General features: G+C 39.5%; 1 protein-coding gene and 1 long non-coding RNA gene across 8 annotated transcripts in view; one reads left to right on the top strand and one right to left on the bottom strand.

Annotated features, from left to right (window-relative positions):
* PPARGC1A (PPARG coactivator 1 alpha) overlaps positions 1–23650 on the top strand; it is a 339704-nt gene that overhangs the window by 305276 nt on the left and 10778 nt on the right. The window contains exon 14 of one of the 7 annotated variants that reach the window (XR_008651723.2): positions 4390–4496. The exons of 5 other annotated variants lie outside the window; for them this stretch is intronic. The gene's annotated coding sequence lies outside the window, so the exon portion shown is untranslated. Of the gene's footprint in view, positions 1–2674; positions 2697–4389; positions 4497–23650 lie in introns of those variants that run through there. One more of the 7 variants, XR_010116207.1, reaches the window with a different exon arrangement.
* On the bottom strand, positions 240–8423 carry LOC129464767 (uncharacterized). The gene is made up of 3 exons (XR_008651726.2): positions 8369–8423; positions 1842–2068; positions 240–640 (listed from the first exon to the last, which is right to left on the bottom strand). It is a non-coding gene; the product is annotated as an uncharacterized lncRNA (long non-coding RNA).

Below are 23650 nucleotides of genomic sequence, written 5' to 3'. Positions count from 1 at the left end.
CTTATTTATCGTACCCAAACTCCTGGCATGTTTCTCAGATCAGTACCCATTACTCACTTATTATTATTCTATTTCCTCTCTGGCTCTCTTTCCCTTTCTCCCTGCTTTTCCATATTCATGGATGCATTTCAGCTCTAAGGTAAAGTGCACCTTCTGTATCTTGTCTTTTTCTAAACGGCAAAGGCAGACGTGGTGGTTTCTATAACGAACGTACAGAGGTGAAAAATGACATGGGATTGTATCAAATGGAATAGCTCTATTTTTGTACTTAACCCTGGGACGTGTGTATTTTTAAGTACAAGCTCTTTCCCCAGGGAAAAACTCACCGAATATTCAGTGCAGAAAGCGATTTTGTTGTAGATGGACTGAATATTTCTCCAAGACTTGTAACAGGATGCAGTTCCCCATCATATGGAAGTCATTGGGTTGGTTAAATATGGGATGAGCTGATAGCTGAAGACACATCGTGCTGTCAGGATGTCCATTGTGGCTGGTAGATGATGGTGGTCCTAATGACAGAGAATGCCCTTGCCCAATTTCAAATGGTTGTTCCCATTGCCAATCATTTGCATTGCAAGACTCAACATATTCAACATTGGGGAAGGATGATGGCTAAATTATATTCCATCATTTCCATCTCCTAGAGAGAAAAAGAATGTTTGTAAATATCGGAAATGTGATAAGAGCTATCAGAAGTGCATTGAAATCTGCTAAATCACATAAGATACACTCCCCATGGATTGTTTTATACCAATATAAAATTCATCAATTATTTTATGGAAAAGGAAAATAAAAATCTACCATTATCTTACCCAAATACTGAATTTATCTGCCACTGTGGATACCAAGCACTCCTGAGTTTCAATGCATAAGGCATTTTTAATCTTCTGGTTGGAACCAGCAAGGACATTACAACTCTTCCCTAAATGGTTAACTTTTTACCCTAACAAATCTTTTGAGGGCAGAGAGAAAATGAGGGATTTTCAGAAGCAGCATTAGTAGCTGCTAGTTTGGTACTGGAATATCCTGATTGAGATAAAGGATTTATTTCATATTGTCCTCAAAACATTGAATCACTTTCATTCTTGTTGATAACAATGGCAAAATAATTATTAAAACCAAAATTGGGCTGACTGACAAAAATAATTAACATTTGATACAGCTTTTTTAAAAAGAAGATTGTCTCAATTCAAAAGTCCTCCAAACCAAATCTGTCTAAACTATATACAATATGATACTGAATTGAAATTCTTTTTTCGCTTTGCTGGTTTTCTCTTCTTTTTAGGTTTATTTAGCTAATCATTGGATATAATTTACAGCCCTAATAATGTTACTATACTGACTCGACTGTAGTGTTACTAGCTATACAGTTGTAACTCAGTATTAGTTATAGAATATTTTAACTAAAACATTCCATTTGCAATATTTATATTAATCTTATATTTTGCAATTTTCGTTGCTACTCCTTGTTTTCAAACACACTACAATCCATTATAAATCAATCTTTGTACTTTATCAAACGGCAGAGAGTAATAAAGAAGGTCACAACTCATAGAGGAGTTCCTTGGAGGTTTGTAACATCATGATTTAAATCTCAGAAAGATTTAATCAAAAGCTGAATTAATCCCTGGGGGAAAAGATGGTATATAGATTCTATCGATGGACACAAAGCAGCCTATTTCTGTTCACTGGTCTCTGTTAGCATGTTGGGGAAAAGAAACACAGATTTTCTGTGAGAGGGAAAACAAGATTTTCTTGTAGGGGAAGGATGGTAAGACATAACCTTCATGTTATGCTTCCTCCCTTCCATTCAAAATGGCCCATTTTTATTTTCCACTTACTGGGGTGTTATCTGTTCTCCTAGTGCATGGAGAATGTTAAATGTCCTCCACCCCCATGTTTCCCTTGTTATATTCCATGTGATTCCAGTAACTATGCAGAGTCCCAAAAGCTCCACTCTTGTCAAGCATGTGGAATGTGGGGTCACGTGGGCTGGTTTCCAGGTCTCTTCTGTTGTAATCAGGTGACTGCCCTTGGGCGAATTCTCAGCACTGGGGACAATGGAAACCTGTAGAAGAAATGATTATGAAATGTGAATATTTTGAGGACCAGGACCAGGTTCGACTGAAAAGCCTTAACATTGTTTCATGACTAGGATGTAGGCTAAAGGCAAGAGGCCACCATCTTCCCACATGACTCTTTTCTGTCCATAATTCCAGAGGAATGTGACCATATTCTGTTCAGCTCAAAACCCATTACTTACCATTAGCTGACTTATAAAGGGGCAGAGTGAAATTAATTAATTGAAAAGAGTAAGAGAACTTTTAGAGGAGAAAATCAAATGATCCTATAATATTTTCATGATTAAATTAAATGAATGTAATTATACATGCGCATATGCACACCAAGGCATTATTATAATCAAGGACCTTAAAATATTGTATCATTTCAAATTTATGCATATAGCACTTACTGAAGGCAAGTAGCTAGTGTGATACTTGAATTTGCATATTGACCATTTTCATATATTTTCATATATTAATTTATAGTAGGAAGAAGCCGAATTATTAGGAAAAATCCTGGGGTGATTTAGAAAAAATATTGTGCTTCTGCTTGTTTTTGAACATCAGGGGCACTTTGCAACATTATCTTTTTTTTTTTTTTCCCCACATAGTTTTCTGTGATGGATTTTCAACAAGATGACATCCACGTGAAAGCCAAAATTAAATGGGAAGGAAAGAATGTTAAGTGGTAAAATCCTAAATAGCTTATTAGACTACTTAATTGGAGGGAATTTATTTTTTGCTGCTGTTAGGAACTCTATAGTCAAGCTTCTCTTTAACAATACTAATTGATGAAAAAAAGTGGCTATAGAGTAATATAGTCACCACAAAATGCCCTCAGCAAATCATTTAAGGAAATTCACAGGTACTTGCCTTTGATGGACTTTGGTGGTGTTGAAAATCAAGTCCTGTCTTCATTCTTATCATTGCTTTCTCACTTCATTTCCAAGCAGGTCCCCTGCTTATTCCTATCATAGCTTCACAGTGCGCTTGAAAGACTGACTTAATTCTTAAAAGAAAATGAGGCCGTGCTTGTTCTTAGTTTAACCATCTAGTAGGTTTTCAGCTTGATCACTATACCCTTTAATCAGATGTATGACTAATGTTTCATAGTGCTTAGAAGTATTGCCCTCTGTAAGCACTTCCCTATTTGTTGGCAGGAATGTGTATACACTATCACAGAATGATGATTAATTACTCTGCTTCCTAGAGAAGCATAAGTTAGTAAACTGGTCACACGGCATGTGATGGAGTCGTGTTACTTTCATGTCAGGCAATTTAATGATCAAGTGCAATGCAAGGCGTCATTCTCCTCCGCTTATCTGTTTACCTGGGAAAAGCATCCTGGTACTGATTCAATGAGCTGCCTTTTCCAGGGTCAACAATCTGAATTGCAGTTTAGACTATCCAACAGGAAAACAATTGAACAGAAAGCAAAGATTGGAGTTCACCATCCATTGTTTGGCTTCAGTATTTGGAGGGTGGGAAGTACCTATATGTTGGGCTGACATTTGCCCATTTCCAGTGGCAGGGGCGGTGGCATTAAAGGGAGTGCCAATGTGTGCACCTAATGAATGAAATAATTCATAGACAGCTCATAAGAGTTTCTTTGTCACATGGTGCCAGAGTCCCATTGAGCCACTGCGTGCCATGGCATGCCATGGCAAAAACTAAGACCAAAAAGGTCACCTGAGGGAAAGAGAAGGAATAAATAGAAGGTTAACCAAACACATTTGAACTTCAGGCACAAAGCAAGGTTCGGACAGAGATTTCCCATGGTTTCTTATTTGCCTTGTATGCCAACTCATTCTATGAGATTATATAAACAAAAGAGGCAATTGTGCAGCTAGGCTGTAGAATTGTGAAGAAAGGAATGAACCTCACATATTGGTTCTATATGTGGGGGTAGTTCTGTGTCACATAGACAGCCACTGGCCTTTGATTGAAATCCTGTGTACTTCCTGGCTACCATATTAATGGGAGACCCTTGAGGATTTCTCCATAGCTAGGTTTTTGGATAGAACTTTTAAGCTTTAATTTTGTGGAATGATAAAAAGATAATCCCTACATTCATACAATACAAAGAGCTCTTTAGATTCCAATAATGCATTGAGGAGGCCCCCCTATTTTCTTCTCATTGTTTCAGTTCTACCATCTCAAAGTAGCCATTTCCAGCAAGGAACTTTCACCAACTTTCAGCATTCTGAAGGTTAAACTCAAGTCCCCTCAAAAATCATATCTGCTATATTTCACAGAGACATAACTTCATGGCATTGCAATAATTTAAAGATATTATTTGCTTGTTTTTGCTGTCTTAAAAACTTAGCTTTATCAGCTCCTTTTAGAAACTTGATCAACTTGGAGACTCCCTTTCCTAGAATCAGCGCTTAGTGACACAGCTGGTCATCCTGTATCCCAGCCATCGGACCTCAGGTAATGATGTTGCTCAATATGACCTCTTAACATCCTCATTTTAAAATTAGAGAAATCTTCCTGTACTGGTAAGAAAGCAAACATGAAAAGCTGCCCTCCACTGGAAAGTCCAGTGAATTCAGGATGTGATTAAAACAGTGAAGGTAATGACAAAGATGATGATCGTATTAGTGAACATTTATTGTGGATTTATCTTTTAGTCACTTTACTTACCTGTTTACATGAATTTTCTTCATTAATCCTCCTAAACAAACCGTAAGGTAGGTATACAACTCTTCCCATTTTATTGAGGAGGGAATGGAGGGTTAAGGTAGCTGAAAAACTGCCCAGATTTGGGCAAAGTCCAGTTGGTCCTAAAACTTATTTTTGAAACTCTTGTGCTATATATAATGCCTCCAGGAATAAAATATTAATGTTCAAAAGAAAAAAGTTCTGTTAGAGGTAATTAATTGTTAAAATTTGTGTACTTTTGTTGCTACTGTCTGACTGAAGCCAAACTCTGCATGTATTGCATTCATCATTCTACAATGATGGAACTCCTCCAACATACTAGAAACTCCACATCTAGTTGGCAGTATAGTAAGAAAAAATTAAAATGTATATTTTGTAATAGCTTCAGTAGGACACTCTCACCAGAATCCTTATTGTGAGTATCTATATATCTATGTATCTGTGTATCTATCTATCTTCTATCATCTATCATCTATTTATCCATCTGTTTATCTGTCTATCCACCTACCTACATATATTGCATTTTGTGGAAAGTATATTGCTGTAAGACCAATGTCTATGAGGGTTGAGGCCAGAGATCCTCATACTTAATAGGCAGGAATGACCTAGTGCTGTGATTCCAAGGTGTACAATCTGACTTACAAGCGCTGATAACCAACTTTACAAAGAGGTAGAAACCTCTTCCATAAGTTAAAATGGATTTGGAGGTATAAAATGGTATATTCTTACCACTGAGAAGTTAAATCACAAAAATAATCAAATTTAAGAGCTTTTTATGGTTTTTCAAGCACTATTAAAAAGTTTCTGGGCTGGGCGCAGCAGCTCACACTTGTAATCCCAGCACTTTGGGCTGAGGCGGGCAGATCACTTGAGGTCAGGAGTTCGAGACCAGCTTGGCCAACATGGTGAAACCCCAACTGTACTAAAAAAAATATAAACATTAGCTAGGTGTGGTGGCATGCACCTGTAATCCCAGCTACTTGGGAGGTTGAGGCAGGAGAATCGTTTGAACCTGGGAGGTGGAGGTTGCCATGAGCCGAGATTGTGCCACTGCACTCCAGCCTGGGAGACAGAGCGAGACTCCATCTCAAATAAATAAGTAAATAAATAAATAAGTTTTCAATTTAGGGCTCATATAAGAAAAAAACTTAAAAGAGAATCAGTCCCTATTTTGCAGCTATTGGTAAACCAGTCATTTTCTCAGAAAATTCGTCTGTCTTGGAGACCACAAACCCTAGGTTATTTTGACTAAGGTTCATAGAATTCTGAAAATGAAAGTTCAAGACCAACTTTTCTTCTTTCCCACTTCATAATCTTAACTGATCTCATGCTCACTGAGCATGGCCGCTGGATTGGAGACGGGCCTCTGGTATTGCAATGTGAGAAACTGAGCCCCCTCTTTCCAGAGATTCTTATAGTATCCTCATATAAGCAATAGGCACGCAGAGAATCCACCTTTGGACCAAATGCTTCCTTATTTCTGTGATTACATTCATTGTTATGACACAATGCTAGCTCGGATATCAGCTGTTCATGATGGAAGACCTTCTTAAGATTTCTTAAATATGTTTATTTGGGTTTCTTTCTGCAATGCTAACCTGTCTACAATCAAATCTTAGGATCACTGTAGATACTAATCGGTAGACACTCAGTGTTCTAATTTATGGATCGCCCTTTGAGGGTAGTGTCTTTGCTGCACCTGGCACCAGTTGTAGGAAAAAGCAGGCTCAGTTTCTAACATTGCAATACCAGAGGCCCATTTCCAATCCAGTGGTCATCCTCAGTCAGCATGAGGTCAGTTAAGATTATGAAGTGGGAAAGAAGGAAAGGTGGTCATAAACTTTCATCTTCAGAATTCCATGAACCTTAATCAAAACAGCCTAGAGTTTGTGATCTCCAAGACAGAAGAATTTTTTGAGAAATGACTGGTTTACCAATGGCTGCAAAACAGGAACAGATTTCTTTTTTAAATGTCTCTAACTTTTAATTAGAAATCATTTCAAATAAACATGGAAGTACATAAAATAATAGAATTGAGCCCCATATATCTACTACCCAGATTTATGTTAGTATTTTACTCAATATGCTTAAGATTGCACTTAAATCACATACCTATCCCTTTATTCTCCTTTCTTCCTCAGTAACATTCTCTCCCCAATAGTATGTGTTGTGCCTACTCACTTTTTCTCTTTAACTGCATTTCCATATATCCACAAATGAGATGCAGTATTATTTTGTATCTTTTGACAATTTACATGTTTTTCTACTATAAGTGCTCTTGTACAATTTGGCAGTAGTGCCTTTCAATGCAAATACAACTAGAGCAATTGAGCCTTGGTGTAAGCCAGAAGGAAATCCTTCTTTCCAGGCGTTTGGAGTTGCCTTAACAGCTGCTCAAAGTGTCCCAGCTAATCATTCTTCGCTGCATTCCTGACATGCATCTTGGTTTCCTATTTATCACTTTGGCTCATGCTTAAGTGCATTTACGCAATAGCTTTAAAAGTTTTCCACCCTTGATCCACACCCTTCTCTTGCTTATTGAGTGGTTATAAAGTTGATCCAAGGGAACTGGAGGTCATAAAATCACAACAGAAAATGGAAACTCACACCTAGTTATTTTTTTTTTAAGAGAATGGGTTCTTGGATTTTTCTTTTTTAAGTAAGAAATTTTGCTACACTCCTCACCTTCCCACTCCCACATACCTCTGCATGGCTGGGCCCTGTCTAGAAAGGACATTGGGGAGCCCCAGAACTATAGAACTTATTTCTTGTAATAGTAACCAATTAAACTAGTCACCAGTTGGAGAGCATGTTCCAGCACTTAAGTTAATTGAACTGTTGCAAATGAAATATGATTCTAAATTGTTTCAGTATTACAAATCACTTCATGCACGCAGATAAAAATGAAAAAAATTACCAAATTGATTTGGAATGTGCAAATCAAGCATACAGTGAGAACATTTACATCTATGAACTGATAACTGCAGTAGGTACCTTGAAAAACTTCGTGGGCTTTTTTTTCTTCTTCTTTTGCTGAGCTCTCCTTTGAATTCCCGGAACCACTACTTGATGTGATAGTCAATGAATGGAAGTCAGGTGCAATCAGAAGGGGAACTGTCTGCATCAGGATTTTTCTACCAATTTGCCCAGAAAATAATCTCTTCATGATTCATTTCATGGGCCAGGTAAGAAGGGAATTGTCGAAAGGAGATTTAGCTTAATGGATGAAGTGTAGTATTTTATTCTGGGAGAAACTGGCTAGAATTTGGTTTATGAGTCTGGAGGGTATACTTCTCCTTGGGGTGGTGACCCTTCTGTACCTAGGGCCACTGCACATAAACAATGAGTGTCTAAATTCAAGAAGGAGATGGTTTCAAGGAAAATCTCATAGCAAATGATGGTACTTTCCTGTCTCCACAGTCTCTTGCTCTTCATGTCTCCCCCATCACCCAACATATATGTGGATTATACTCTATTTCCATAGCTTTCTATTGCTGCGAATTTTCCAACCCTCTACATAGATCAGGTCAAGGGCTGGAATTGAAGGGTTGTTTGAGAAGTTTGGATGGGCTGTGAGGCTCTTGGCAGCTTAATGAGTCATCTTGAGTAACAAGTCACACAAAATCCATGACAATTCTCACCTCTCTTCAAGGTTATTCCTTCCCCTCCCAAAGGAAACCTAAGAAAAAGCAGTGAAATATATCAGTTGATTTCATGAGCTCTTTTTGAGCTGATAAAATAATTTGGGTTAGAATACAGGCTGCCACTGTTGTTGCAGTTACACTTCAAGTTGCCTGGCACCATGCAACATTGGAACATAAACCACTGACAAAAACAAACTCATGCAGAATAAACTGAGTCGACACAAACAGCAGAGATATTAATGGACCAGTCAAGTGCGTGACCAAAAGGAAGGCTCAGTCCTATGATAGTTTAGGCAGCTGTATCCATAGTATGAGCTGAAAGATTCAGAGTTGATATTTTTCATCAAAATACATTCTCCATGGCTTACAAATAATACTGGAAACCCAACATTTGTTAATTCATGTATTTTTAAATTAAGAAAGACAATAAACTGTAGCCATCATCAGTTCTAGCAAATCCTCACCTAGATCATTTTAAGAGGAGAGCTAAGGCCGGGCTTGGTGACTCACGCCTGTAATCCCAACACTTTGGGAGGCTGAGGTGGATGGATCACGAGGTCAGGAGCTCGAGACCATCCTGGCTAACATGGTGAAAGCCTGTCTCTACTAAAAATACAAAAAAAAAAAAAAATTAGCTGAGCATGGTGGCATGTGCCTGTAGTCCCAGCTACTAGGGAGGCTGAGGCAGGAGAATCGCTTGAAACTCCTAGGGAGGTGGAGGTTGCAGTGAGCCGAGATCGCGCCACTGTACTCCTGCCTGGACAGAGAGAGACTCCGCCTCAAAAAAAAAAAAAAAAAAATGACAGAGAGAGAGAGAGCGAGCGAGCTAGTTGCATTAGGACAGAAGTCAGAGAAATAAGGATACCCAAGACCTCACTGCCTGGAGAAAGGCAGGAAGAAGTGACACTAGGTGCTCAGAGAAAGGACACATAGTGAGGGTGACATCAATTTCACTATCATGTGGAAGTTTCAGTGGGCTCCTTGTTCATTAAACATTTATTGAACATTCACTTTGAGCCCTGTTCCAGGCATAGAAAGGATAAATAATGTTCTTCCTGCCTTCAAGAAACTTCTAATCAATTGTGGAGACATATATAGTATTCAACAAACTTTAAAAAGCTCACCTACTGTATCCCAGACATTGTTTTAGTCACCAATGTGGTAGAAATGAATTAATAAGAGACCCTGTCCTCAAGCAATTTGCAGTCTGGTGGATGTACATAAGGTAATTAGTGTATAACTAATAAATGTCTCAAGATCTGTGGGAAAAAAAAATTTACTAAGGAGGGAGGAAGTTCAGTGAAGGCTCTAAGGGATCTATATGGCCTGAGCTGGCCCCTGACATGTAGAATTAGGCAATGGGACAAGCAGAAATAGTACGACTCTCTCTTTCCTGGATCTCTCCTGGAATTGAGAGTATCCAAGTTTTTGCTAATCTACCCGCTTATAAACACTTATATTATTCAATTACTAAGTTCAAGGGTTTGCTCAATAAAAACTTTCCTGACCCATCTCTCCTCACTCCCTGTCCCCAGACTTGTAGAACTCACTCCTTTATTGTGTCTCCTGCACATTAACCTATCACAGCACTGATAATATTATATTCTAAATTATTTGTTTACTTTACTTTGCCTTTTTTTTTTTTTTTTGAGACGGGGAGTCTCGCTCTGTCACCCAGGCTGGAGTGCAGTGGCGCAATCTCGGCTCACTGCAAGCTCCGCCTCCCAGGTTCACGCCATTCTCCTGCCTCAGCCTCTCCGAGTAGTAAGGATGCTGGCTGGCTGCTGGGATGGATGAATAAAAATGGATAGAATTTTCATGTTTACCTAAACAAATCCCCAAATGTCCTGGCTCTGAATCGCTTCTAGAATATTCTTCTCAAGCTTCTATAAAATGGCAATTTATACTTCTTGAGATGGGAAAATGATCCCTGAAGCCTTCTCTGAAGAATTGAATGTAAGGAATACTTGTGTGGTAGCATTTCCCCTCTCATGTCTCATTCACAGAACACCCCAAAACATAACCATTCTGCTATGACAGAAACATGATTTCTTCATTTGCAGGCAGCCATGATGAGCTTGCCCCTCCTGGACCATGCAAAACATATGCTGTCTTTCCCTAGCTTTTGGAGGTTTCCCCACACAGGCTAGCTCTGGGGAAGTTGTTTTCTGCTTGTCTTGTTTCTAAGCATCTTTTGCTCATCTTTCCTAGCTGCACGGTTCTAATTTCTGATTGCCTGGATTACACATCAGCTAGGCCAAGTTTTTGATTCCTTAGTCACATGGGAAGTTGGGTCAGGAAAGGGGGGCTGCAGAGGACTGGGGCACAGAGCCAGCTTTCCCAGGAGTTGGCCGTGATTGTACTGATTCTGCGTATTGTTTTAAGGGTACACCCCTGGGGGCCTAGAGATTTCTGCTGATCCTAGGGACTTGGAGAAGCTCAAAACCCAGTGCAAAAGACTCATCTGAGCTCAATTGGATGAAGCCTGGGGATATTCACTCATGTCTTCCAAATATCTGTCTAAAAACGTCTCATTTCTGCTATTTCTATGGCCAAATGAATTGTCACATCCATGTGCATACCTTACCCAACAATCTGTTTATCAAGAAAGAGGAGCCTGTTGTCTCCCAATTTCTGCTTTCCAGGCGACTGATATTAATTACTTTGCAGCAGGAACAGTTTATCTCTGGCTGAAACCAAAGCAGATGAAAATGCTGCCGTGCTGTAAGATTTATTATTTTTTTTCTTGAAACGATGAATGGGATGAAGATACTTATCTGAGAGAACAGGTTTCAGGTGGAGCCTCCGTCAGCAGTACTTTGAAATGTATTGTTAGAATATGGCTGATCCGGGTAAGGAATAAAAATACCGTGTCATATTGTGACTACATTAACTCATTTCCAACACAGGAAGCTGAGGCCCCTGCACAATGATAGACTTGTCCTGAAAGTAGAAAGCACGACTTCCATTAATGACCATGGACCTAGTTCTCAATTACTGGCATTACTTAAAAGATACCGCTAATCCCAGCATTTTGGGAGGCTGAGGTGGGTGGATCACCTGAGGTCAGGAGTTCGAGACCAGCCTGGCCACTATAGTGAAACCCCCATCTCTACTAAAAATACAAAAATTAACCAGGTGTGGTGACATGCACCTGTAGTCCCAGCTACTCGGGAGGCTGAGGCAGGATAACAGGATAATCTTTTTTTTTTTTTTTTTTTTTTTTTGAGATGGAGTCTCACTCTGTTGCCCGGGCTGGAGTACAGTGGTGCAATCTTGGCTCACTGCAAGCTCTGCCTCCCAGGTTCACACCATTCTCCTGCCTCAGCCTCCCGAGTAGCTGGGACTACAGGCACCCACCACCACGCCTGGCTAATTTTTTTTATTTTTATTTCTTTTTTTTAGTAGAGACGGGGTTTCACTGTGTTAGCCAGGATGATCTCCATCTCCTGACCTCATGATCCACCCACCTTGACCTCCCAAAGGAGAATCTCTTGAACCTGGGAGGCATAAGTTGCAGTGAGCTGAGATCACCCCACTGCACTCCAGCCTGGGTGACAGAGCAAGACTACATCTCAAAACAAACAAACAAACAAAAAGATATTGTTAATTGCCCCAAAGCTATGGCCCTACTTTAGACCTAATCTAAGTACCCTAGTACAGAGAACAAAGTTTTAAAATCAACCTATCCCCCTTCTAATTATTAAGATTCTACCCCCAAATGATTTCTTCTGGGTAGTTTGCATGTAGAGTCAGCATTGAATCCCCAAGACGTTGACTGAGAAATAATTAGGACAACCTGACAATGAAATAATGGTCTACCCTAGTTATGGGACTCTAGGGCATTTATTTCTTTACATGTCTTAGCCTCGGTTTCCTCAATAGAAAATAGGAAAAGAAAGCCAACTTGGTGGGGTTGATCTAACCCATTTTTTAGGTTAATCTATCTAAAGGGACCTGGCAAACGATGGTCATGCTCCCTTTTCACAATTAGTGGCCAAGAAGATAAATGTCTTTGAAAAAATGGAAACTAGTGATAAAATTTGGGTTCAAAGGATACATTTGGTTGGGGGTGGGGCTCATGCCTGTAATATCAGCACTGTGGGAGGCTGAGGTGGGATGATCACTTGAAGTCAGGAGTTTAAGACTAGCCTGAGCAACATAGCAAGACTCTAACCCTACAAAAAATACAAACATTTGCTGAGTATGATGGTACATGCCTGCATTCCAGGCTAGTTGGGATGCTGCAGCAGGAGGATCCCTTGAGCCATGGAGATCGAGTTCACAGTGAACCACGATTATGAGACTTCACTCCAGTCTTGGCAACATAGCAAGACTCTGACTCTAAAATAATAAAAAAATTAAAAATAATGCATTTTTTAAAAATCAATTTTATTTTACTTCCCATACACTGTTTTAGACAGTGAGGCTAAGGGAGATAAAAACAACATAAAGGCTCTGGCCAAGGTTGGAACCAGAAGCTCTGGGTTCTAGTTCTGGCTTTAATGTTGACCAGCTGCAATTACTTTGCCAATGTGCTTTACCTCTCCAGGATCCATCTGCTACATCTGTAAAGTAAAGAGGGAGACAGTTTCCAATTCTGACATGCTATGCAAATGAAAAAATGTACTTTGTGCATCAACCTCTCATCTTTTCCTGGCCACTCTAGCCACTCCTTTATGTTCTCCTTCATTAATTACTGTTTTTCTACTTGAATCTTTCATGCAAATATTCCCTTGATTGTTTTCTTTAATCATATTTCTTTTCTTTGTCCATGTTCTCCTTGAGATGTATCATTGACTGCAGTAATATTGACTTCCCTAAGACCATGGGAAATGATTCTAAATCTATTTCCCCAACTGAAATCACTCTCCCAAGCTTTTGACTCACTAACTACTGGACACCTCCTTTTGAGTTTTCTCCCAAAGTTTAAACATAGTATGTCCCAAACTGAACCCATTATCTTATTCACGACCAAAATCTACTTATATTCTTCCATTTTCAGAGATTGTCATCAACTCAAACTTCCCTGTCCCAAAGCTTAGGAATCATCACAAGCCCTCTCTGCCATTCACAATCACATCTAATTGATTACCAAGTCTTGTTTATTTTACTTCTTTCAAAGCCCTCAAATCAATCGTCTTTCATCTGCATTTTTCCATTTACAATCAATTTCACTATATCTTCCACTTTGCAGTCAAAACATTGCTTCTAAAATGCTAACATTCTATCCTATCTATCTTATCTAGAGCCTACCAATAGTTTCACCTGGTTTCCTGGAATCAAACATAAAGTCTCTAGCATCAAGTATAAGTTTATCCCTGAATGATCCCCACCCTCTCATTCAAAAGTTATTTTCACCACGCTCTCAGCCCCACAGCCCCATTCTTACTGCATTTTTTGTGTTTTGTGGAATAGACTCTATTATATTTCTAAAATTTTGTAAAAGCTGTTCTCTCTGCTTGGAATGCCCTACCTTTCTTTCTCTATCAGAGAGGCTATGGGAGTTTTTTCCAGGGTGGTTAAGAGTCTATGCTTTGGGGTAAGACATATCCGTGATCAAAGTCCAGATCCAGTATTTATAAGCTATGTGATAGTCGGCGGGTTGTTTATCATCTAAATTTTAGTAGTATTACTTTTAAAATGCAAATAACAATACCTACCACATAATGTCATTGTAAAGATTAAATATGATGTGTTTAGTGTGATGCCAGGCACATAGGAACATCAATAATTGGCAACTCATATTTGTCCTTTACAGCTAGACTCTATGATCCTCCTCTCTTCTCCCAACCACATCTCTCATGTTCTGCTCTGGAATTTACATTACGGGATGCCAGAGATAGTCTATTTTGTTCACATTTATTTAGCACTTGTCATTGTCTGACCCAAGCAGGCCTACCGTAGAATTTCTGTTTCCATCAAGATTCAACTAAGTCACTGTTTCTTCTAGGAAGCTTTTATTGAACCCCTAATCTTCCTTCAGCATTGGTTAATTACTTAAGTAATAGGCTCTGTTTATACACCGTTGGAATTCTACTCTCTTTCTTCGGTAGAGTCTTGAGTTTCTGGAGGGCAAAGACCGCATCATTTACACCTTTGAATCCCCAACACTTTTCCCAGCTTCATAGAGTAACACTAAAAAAAACCTTTAGGAATGCATGAGTGAATGAATGAATGGCTGGATGAGTGATGAATGAGTGGATTCTCTCTTTACCTGTGTTTCTTTCTTTTCCTCTTTTCCCCCTCTTATTATGCTCCATTTAAATTCTAAGAATCAGGTAGAGAATGTGGAAACTAACATATATCAGTCAGGTGAGGCCACACCTTCACCCAGAGGAGACATGTAGACTGCCCCCTGGTGCTCTGCTGAAATTGTATTAATAGTGGCACCTGGGAAGGAAAGGTGCTTTGATCACAGGATCTTTAGACAAGCTTTCCCCTGAGCAAGGGCATGAGAACAGCACAGGCAAGCTGCTGGAGAATTTTGCAGGCCTTCCTGAAAGGAGTCTGAAAAGCTGGTATGTAGGTCAGTGTCCAACCTGGGACTCTGCCCATGGAGGTAAAAATAAGAGCCTGGAAGGACTGAGTTTCCAGATGCCCAGGTGAGAGTGGCTGGGGAGGAGATGGTCTGAAAAGCAGGAGAAAAATCCCTTTAATCTGTTCTCTGGGCCATGGCCTCCAAACCACCTTGTAGGCAAGGCACAAAGCCGAGATGACCCTGATATGCATCGAAATGAAAAGTTTGTGTGCAAATCAGGGAAAAATCCTTTCAGCACCTACAGGACGGATGCCAGGGAGTTAACATTTGGAAATCTCAGCTCAGTGCCAGGACGTTGTTTGAAAAGGAGATCTTGGAGCAAATGCCAGTGAGGTACAGAGGAGAAGAAGTGAGGATAAGGACTCCAGGAATTAGCTATTCAAGAATGTTCCAGAAACCTGATAGCTGTTTTCCCTGTCAAAAGAAAAAAAAAAGAGAGAAAGACAGGAAAAAAAAAAAAGGACATTCAAAGGAGCGTTCATCGAAGCAGGCTGCTCAGGGTTTTCAGGGGAATTGGGAGGGCAGATGCTACAAGGTTATTGGAGTCAGTGTCAAATGCGAGAACAAAGTGGCAGTGACATGAGCTAAGAAATGACTAAGCACCCGAGCCCTGGAGTAGTAATAGATGGATCCAAATGCCAAGTGAAGCAGTTGTCTTAACTCATTTGACTACTTCTGAAGAGGTGATGAAAAAATAGCAGGAGGGATGGAACCTCTTCTGTTCCGGAATATCCCAAGATGATAAGACAATGTTGCATTACTCTGTTACTCTGTGATTTGCTTGATCTGCCCTTCCCTATGGCCGCTTTCTCTTTAGTTTTAGAATGAAAATTTTAGGTCCAGCACACATAGGGTTTCCATTTGCTATAGGGGCTGCTGTTCTTAGGATTTGATTCCTACTTGCAGTGTGGGACTCTGCCTCTCCCCATGAAGGGGTGCTCAGAGTTTTAAGATAAGAGCATGGTTTGGCACTCAAGCAGGTAAGTTTCTGGTTTACATTGAACTTCCTCTTTCTTCCTCTCTTCTGTTTTTCCTTTTCTCATCGCTATTTCCATATATTGAAAAACCTGAAGAATTTGGACCTAAGGGATATAGTGAAGTGAGCAAAGTTAAGGAGGCAAAATTCATATATACAAATTGTATTGTCTCACATGGAGTGTTTGTATATGAAAAGTAATTGAGTAGGTCTTTAGCATATATTAGATGCTTTATAAATACTCCTATCCCTGCTGCTCCCACTCCTTTTCATTTCCCTCTTTCATTTCTGCTTTAAGAAAGATAAAGATTACTTTGAAAAGAATTATTGTCAATGATAGCCACCATTTAGTGAATGCCTCTTCTGCACCAGACTCTACATTAGAATATTTGTGACATCAGTTATGCGTTATCACAATTCAGAATGGGAGCAGCAACTGTCCCCACTTTACAGATGAGGAAACGGAGCTAACACACAGTAAGTCACTTGCTACTGATGCTAAAAAGTGATAGAGCTGGAATGCGAATTGAGGTGTTCTGCACTCTAAACCCATATTTTGTTTTGTTGTTGTTTTTGTTTTTTTAATGCTGCTGCATTTCTCTCATGGATCATGCAAATGTAGCTTCTTGGAGCAAATACACAGCATTCCTTCGGAACTGGGGCCAGGGCTGTTTAAGTTGGTGAATTACATCTTGGGTGGCCATCCCTTACCTTTGGCATTCTCCTTCCCACTCCCTCTGTTCAAACAGCGACAAATCATGCTGTCCTTTTAGTCAAGCACCCTTTTATTCTTTCCTGAAACTGTGTCTCACCAGCCCTATCCCTGTCCTTTAGGGGCCCAGGGTCTTAATTAGCTAATGAAATAAACTTATCTTGCCTAATAGCTCTTAATTCCAAAGTCAGTGCCTTTCCTTAGGTACTAAATACAGAGTCAAAGAGAGAAATTCCAGTTGGTAAAGGTTGCTGAGAAAGATAAATTTTTGAAGTAGACAAAACTTTATGGCCTCTCAAACCTCAGAGAAGCAGTCACTTATTCTATCCACATGTTTTTGGCATTTCCTTGCTTACAAAAGCCCCACTGAAAAACTGAGTATAGAGATCTAAGCCTCTAATTGTCTTAATAATAAGTTTCAGTTAGAAATGACTTTCCATAATTTGTTAAATATTTCCTGAGCACCTACTATGTGCTAAGCTCTGTTCTAGGTAAGACATTCAGAGGGAAGCAACTCAAGCACCTGGAGATGGCCTATGCTACAGGTTGAGTATCCCTTCTCCAAAATGCTTGGGACCAGAAGTGCTTTGAATTGTACATTTGGGGGGCTTTAGGATATTTGTATTATACTTGCTGCTTGAGTGTCCCTAATCTGAAAACGTGAAATCCAAAATGCTCCAATGAGCATTTCCTTTGAGCATCATGTCAGCACTCAAAAAGTTTTGGATTTTTAGAGCATTTTGGATTTCAGATATTCAAATTTGGGATGCTAAACTTGTACTAAAAATTTTACCTCTATCTTCCTCTGTCATTAGAGAATTTTATAGCTCGTTGACCGCTTAAGAAGATACCTTTGAAAAGATCAGGTATGTGACTAGGGAGAAAAAAATATTAAGGAAAAAAAGGAGAAATATTAGTTTGAAACTGCTCACTTAAAATTACTAGCTTCCATCAATGACAATTTTAAGATATTAAATACATTCTGGAGTAACTTGTCAAAAAAAAAAAAAGGTGCCATTACTGATATTCTCCAAGGTTTTTCTAAGATCAGGGTCAGTGGTGGGAAATAAGCTGGAAGATGAATAGAGCGTCAGAATGCAATTGAGTTCCAAGCAGTTACAGCAAGTTCCCCAGTAAACACAGCTTGAGCAAGTTTGTTCCTGATGATGGTTAGGGAGGCCTTTGGTGAAAATGATCCAGAGAACAGCTGCTTTCTCACCACACAAAATACCGTTGGACCTTCCTTACTTAACCTATTGGAAAGCTTCCACTGGCATTCTCTTGTGAGTTAAGGCGGAGAAGGAGGTAGTCTCATGAACCTCTCTGCTCCTCTGATTCTGCACTCATTTTGATTTTGTTAAGAGACTTCAGTATATTCTTTCCATGGCCCAAGTGGAACCAAATCCAAGCTCCAACTACCAGCTGTGTTTCTTTGGGCAAATTTGTAACTCCTCTAAGCCTCAGTTTCTTCATCTGTAAAATGGAGATAATAGTAATATGGCTAATAATAACAGCAAGCATTGATAAAATGCTTATTTCTCTGTGGAGGCACTCTATGTTGGAGATACCTTATCTCACTGGATGCTCACAGTCCCCACGAGGTAAGTGCGATTACACCTACAAATAGCTATTTTTATCAAGAATCATGGTTGCAGTTCAGAAATTACTAGAGGTGACATTTAAAAAAAATCATGGTTATCTTTTTTAAAGTACAAATGACTGTGCGACTTCTATGATAATCATCATTGCCAGGGAGGAGTTTTCATTATTTAATAAGTGGAATACTTTGGAAGGGCTTCTTCATGTAAATAGATATTGCTACCTTCAACTCCTACTGAGTCCTCTCATGGTAATAGGATATAAGACATTTAGTGGGCTAAAAATATATATTACCTGGTAAACAAGTGTGTAGAGCACTTACATGTGATACTGATTCCTTGTCAAACTCAGAAAGACAGAGAGAGAGAAAGAAAGAGAGAACAGAGGGAAAGAGACAAAGATGGAAACAAAGAGAAAGAGACAGACATAGAAACAAAGAGAGAGAGAGAATAATTTCATATGCCTCATTTGGCACTCGAAAATGAAGCAGGAAACCACGGTGTCCCCACCTGGGACCCCGATTCTGCGACCTGCTTTCTGATATGGTCTGGAAATTCTCAACCCAGTGGAACCCAGGGACACAGGTGTTTCATCTTCAGCAGGGTCCTGTCGGGGCCTCTCTATCGGAGGCCTCAGTCCTACACAGAGTACATTCTCCTTGAAGAAGGAAAGGAAGACTCCTTCTAGCTGGGCTGTCACAGAACTGCTATCTCTTCTCTCCATCCCTGCTGGCCTAAGTCTTTTCTCTGTTTCACTCTTGTTATGGGAGCTGTGAGAAAAGAAAAATCAATTCTCTAGTTAAGGTCAGCCAGTAGAATTTGCTCCTAGGTCCCCTAACCACGACCTGATGAATCCAGCCACATTTCTCCCGGGTTACAATTCAATAAAGCCTCCTAATGGCCTTTATCATGATTTCCCTCCACACAGGCTCACAGCAGCACCTTTCATGCTCCCTTATAAACCTCCTTGTAGGGCAATAATTTTGTCTTTTAGTTTTTCTGGATCATTTTGGAGGTGAATTGGGCCAGGGTGGGGGGTGAGGGTGAGGGCTGAAAAAACAAAGCTTTTAGCCGCATCTGGTTATTCAATTTAATTTTCGCAGCAAATTATTATAGCATAAAAGTAGCTTCAGATGGTGCTGACTGAGGATGGCTTGGCAGGGTTACTCCCTGGGCTTTACCTGGTCCCTGAGTAGTTATGCAGCATCTTTTAAATCATTTGTTCATTTATGCTAGGCCAAGTGTGAGAAATATTTTATGAGCACCTACCAGGTGCTAGAGAATGAAGCTGCGGAGAAGAAAGAGTCCAGGTTGTTGCTCCCAATCTAAGTTGGAAAGACAGACCAGTAAGTCAGTGAGGACATTAGAATAAAGGCATCATAGAGTCCTTAGCTGCTTTTCAAGTGGCAAGAGAAGCCCCCATTTTCCTCCATAGGGGCAGAGAGCATCAGAGAAAATCTTTCTCGGCATAGCTGCCATGAACTGAATCTTGAATGTCAAGGAAGAAGCAGAAGTAGTGGGCTTGCACATATGCTAAAATTCCATATCTGCCATGTGTTAGCCATGTTACCCTGGACCTATTACTGATCCTCTTAAAATGCAGGTTCCTGAGCCCTAAAATAGGTCAGCCTTGCTTGCAGAGATTTTGTGAAAATTAGCAAAATATAGGCAAGTGCTAGACTTATATCCTTATATCCAACACAAAGTAGATACTCAAGAGATGAAATTCTATTTTTGTTATTATTATGTATAATAATTTTTATTTATTAAGAGTTTATCAAATATAAACTCAATAATAATTAGAACTTGAGCATGATCCATTGAGGAAATGAAAAGCTTTCAGTTTCACGGATATTTGCAATGGGTATAGAGGGGAAGGGTAGGAAATCTGGAGTAGAGACATGTGGATGGTTATGCAGGAGCCAGTTCATTGAGAGCCTTCAGTACAAGGCTTAATGCAGTACAAGGCTGTCATAAACTGGCTCCTACATTAAGAAGCAGAGATTCATTGAAGGTTAACCACTTTTTAGGAAAGGCGGTGTGTAAGTAAGTAATTAGATATCCAGATGATGATGTGGCCCTTATTGCCAGCTATCTGATCCCAGTTCATAAAGCCTTGGTTCATTGACCACCTAGACATGGAAAATAAAAACCCAGGCACCACTTTGCCTCTGAAGAATTCTCAGCAATTTTTCAGAAAGTAAAACATCCTCTGTGAAATTCTTGAATATTTCTCCCCCTCACTCTGAGATGCCCTGAATTTCAAGCAGCTATAATGTTGCTGACTCATTTCTAGTTTCATAAGGGTCTGGGTTGACTCGTCATATGTTATAAATCTCCAGTTTATGGAATCGCTCCTACTGCTGTAAGGTAGACTTGGAAGTGTGTCAAAGGGATTCAAGGCGGGCAAAACAGAAGTTGAGCTTGAGTCTCATTATTTTGCTTATTTTATTTTTTCAGTGAAGGGAGACCTTTAATGATTTTTTACAGAGGGCCATTATTTAATTTTCATCTTAAGGAAAAAATGTCAAGCAGTCGACCTTAAAGATATATGTCTATGTAAGACTGATTGTATTTAACACAAATTTCCCAGAGCTTCCTTTAGTCTATTATAGAATCTTTCTATATCATTCACGGCAAAAGTATGTCAGGCCTTTGATGGAAAGCAAATTTTCTCTTTTTAGGATTTTGGTGTGACTTTGTCTATTGTGGACAGGGACATCTAGCCACTTTAAGAAATTGAACACTCAAGCCTATGCATTACAAAGAAAATGCAAAGGTATGGAAATGTGCAGTAACAGAAAAAAAGGCTAGGCTGAAGACAAATATGGCTTACGTTACAATTTTGTTTTGGTTTGTCTTTTCCTAAGATTCAGCTATATTGGCAAAGCCTACAGAATAAACACCATAGGACTTGAATATAAGTTTGCAAGCAATCATATATCAGGGCAACTCTTTACTATTGAGAGTAAACTTGTTCATGTCTTTGCATGAGTTGCGCACTCCTTCCAGAATACACAGATGGATGGACGGATGGATGGATGGATGGATGATGGATTGTTAAGAACAGCAGCCCTTACCTGAAAACGTAACTCCTTCACTCAGTGTTATATATATATATTTTTTAGCTTTCAAAAAGATATAATCTCAGCTGGGCACAGTGACTCACATCTGTAATTCCAGCACTTTGGGAGGCCGAGGTGGGCGGATCAACTGAGGTTGGGAGTTTAAGACTAGCCTGACCAATATGGAGAAACCCCGTCTCTACTAAAAATTCAAAATTAGCCCGGCGTGGTGGCACACACCTGTAATCCCAGCTACTCGGAAGGCTGAGGCAGGAGAGTCACTTGAACCCAGGAGGCGGAGGTTGTGAGCTGAGATCACGCCATTGCACTCCAGCCTGGGCAAGAAGAGCAAAACTCCGTCTCAAAAAATAAAAAAAAAAAAAGAAAGAAAAAAAGATATAATCTCTGAATGCACTAATTATTGTTACTAATTTCTTTGAGGTTATTTTGTATTGTTTTCTCTTGCTTTTTTGCTACACCTTGCTTTACTCCCTTCTCTTTCTGGGTTTAATCCTCCTGGGACTAAAGCCAAGGTCAGAGACAGTAATATGCAGTGCAACAGACTGCCTAGTAAAACATATCTCTTTATTAGGAAATTGAGCTTCTACCTTTTACCAAGCTGTGGTTTCCTATAGGAAGAAATGCTGACTCATAATACAGGCAAGGTGATGTGTACATGCAAATACACAATTTTATCTTTTAGGCCGATTTCATTAAACAACAGATCTGTGGTATCCGAGAAGTTGTCAAATACTCAGGCTTGATTTTACATAATTATACCATATAGAATGACATTAGCTCTGTATTTTCTTATTGTTGTATCATCTCTCTCCCTCCCTGGAAATGTAAGCTCCATGGGGGGCGAGAGTTTTGAGGTTTTTGTTAACTAATTATACCATCATCTAGAAAGGTGCCTAACACGAATAGAAACTCATTAATTATGTGAATAAATGAGTAACTTAGTGCAAAGTCACAATACTCTCCTTTATTTGTTTCCAGTTTTTGCTTCATGCAGGCTTTTGGTACCTCCCTTGGGGAGGGTTCATGGCATTACCTACAATGAGAGAATTTAGGGTTATTTTTCAAGTTCATGTCATTATAACACGGGGAGCTGGGATTCCTGTGCTCATTCTTTCTCCATGACATCAGCTGATTTTAAGTCAACCTTTCTCTATTTTTTACACTCTTTTTACTTCTGGCTTGGCTTTAATTAGAAGCCCATTTTTTCTTAGTTTTTTTTTTATGTACATACATTTATTTCCAAAATGTTATTAAGCTTAATTTTATGCTTTATTTTGTTCCCCACAAACTATATTACATTTTCTTTGTACCTTCTCATTTGCTCTTCTCCTATGTAATTCTTTCCTTTCAAGTCACCAAACAGCAATTTGTCTGAGTTTCCTGATAACATTTCTCTTTATTTTGGTATCTTCTGCAGTATATTTTAGCCCTTTTTAAATATAGCCTAGATAAAATAAGTACATTTCATGTACTTGGAAAGAAAGTGTTAAGCATTAACTCCTAATAATTCACTCCTTATTAGTCTCCTTTCAGGTAAGTTGCCAGATAGATTTCAAGTGATAAATGGAAGGTCACTCAAACAAAGATCCATTTTCCTGGATAGGGGAGGGGCAGTGTTTCAAAAGTCACATCTAGAAGCAAATTCCTTCTAATGACAGCTGTAGTTTCTCCAAAATGACATATAAATAATCTTTTGTATAGGGTTAGTAGAGTCATCTTTTCATACATAACAATAAGAATAGTTTTGACAAAATTTCAGTGTTCGGCTATAAAGACAAGGGGACAGAGATAAAAGCAATTAATTATCAATATAAAGGACATCGATGGTTTGCTGGCTATGGTAATGAGTACAAGTATCATAATTATGGGGCTTCGAATGAATTCAGTGAGATTCTGTGTGTCTTCTTGAGTAGGTAGTCTTGAAATGGCAAAGTCAATTAGGACTGAAGGGAAATAAGAGGGTAGAAAACAAGACTAAAACACTCAGTACCTTGTACCCTACCACCCGCTACAACAACAAAAAGATATTATCAGTTCCCGGATCAGCATGGATTTGTGTTTGAATCATGAACCATACCTGTACAATGTGTGTATACAATTGTTAAAAAATACAGTTATGTGGCTGGGGGCGGTGGCTCACATCTGCAATCCCAGCCCTTTGGGAGGCCGAGGTGGGACAGATCACGAGGTCAGGAAATCGAGACCATCCTGGCTAAGAAGGTGAAACCCCCTCTCCACTAAAAAAAAATACAAAAAGTTAGACGAGCTTGGTGGTGGGCGCCTGTAGTCCCAGCTACTCAGGAGGCTGAGGCAGGAGAATGGCGTGAACCCGGGAGGCAGAAGTTGCAGTGAGCTGAGATCGCGCC

This window comes from Symphalangus syndactylus, chromosome 16 (genome assembly GCF_028878055.3).
Source record: "Symphalangus syndactylus isolate Jambi chromosome 16, NHGRI_mSymSyn1-v2.1_pri, whole genome shotgun sequence".
Lineage (NCBI taxonomy): Eukaryota > Metazoa > Chordata > Mammalia > Primates > Hylobatidae > Symphalangus > Symphalangus syndactylus.
This window is presented reverse-complemented; position numbering and strand designations above follow the sequence as displayed.